This window comes from Mobula hypostoma, chromosome 7 (genome assembly GCF_963921235.1).
Source record: "Mobula hypostoma chromosome 7, sMobHyp1.1, whole genome shotgun sequence".
Taxonomy (NCBI): domain Eukaryota; kingdom Metazoa; phylum Chordata; class Chondrichthyes; order Myliobatiformes; family Myliobatidae; genus Mobula; species Mobula hypostoma.
The window spans coordinates 94358781-94359208 of record NC_086103.1 but is presented as its reverse complement, the minus strand read 5'-3'; positions in this window follow the sequence as shown (position 1 = coordinate 94359208).

Sequence of the window (428 nt, the reverse complement as noted above, 5' to 3'; positions counted from 1 at the left end):
GGTGGACAGAGCAGGATTCTCCGGGCGTTTATTTGTGTTGTTTTTCTTCCCGTGCTAAATTAGAAAGAGAATGTGACCATGAATAAGTTACAGGTGGGGGTCGTGGTCTCTTATTACAGGGACTAGGGCACTGGGTACTGCCAGCGGGCACGTCCTGGAGACATTAAAATACAAACTTTCCGACACACTCCTTTAACGCGGGCGTCCCAGGAACTGCAGAGTGCGGCAAGTCGCAGTCACCTCTTACTCTGACTTTCTTCCCAGACTCCTCGCATTTCGTGGAATTTTAATAGGTTCGTTTCGTTAACGCTTAAATTTTTAAAAAGAACCCCTCAGAAAACAAAAGCAGAAATTCAAACATTTTTGATCATTTGATCTGCCTGAAGTCTAACTTTGTAAACGTTAATACACGCGGTTGGTGGCGTTGG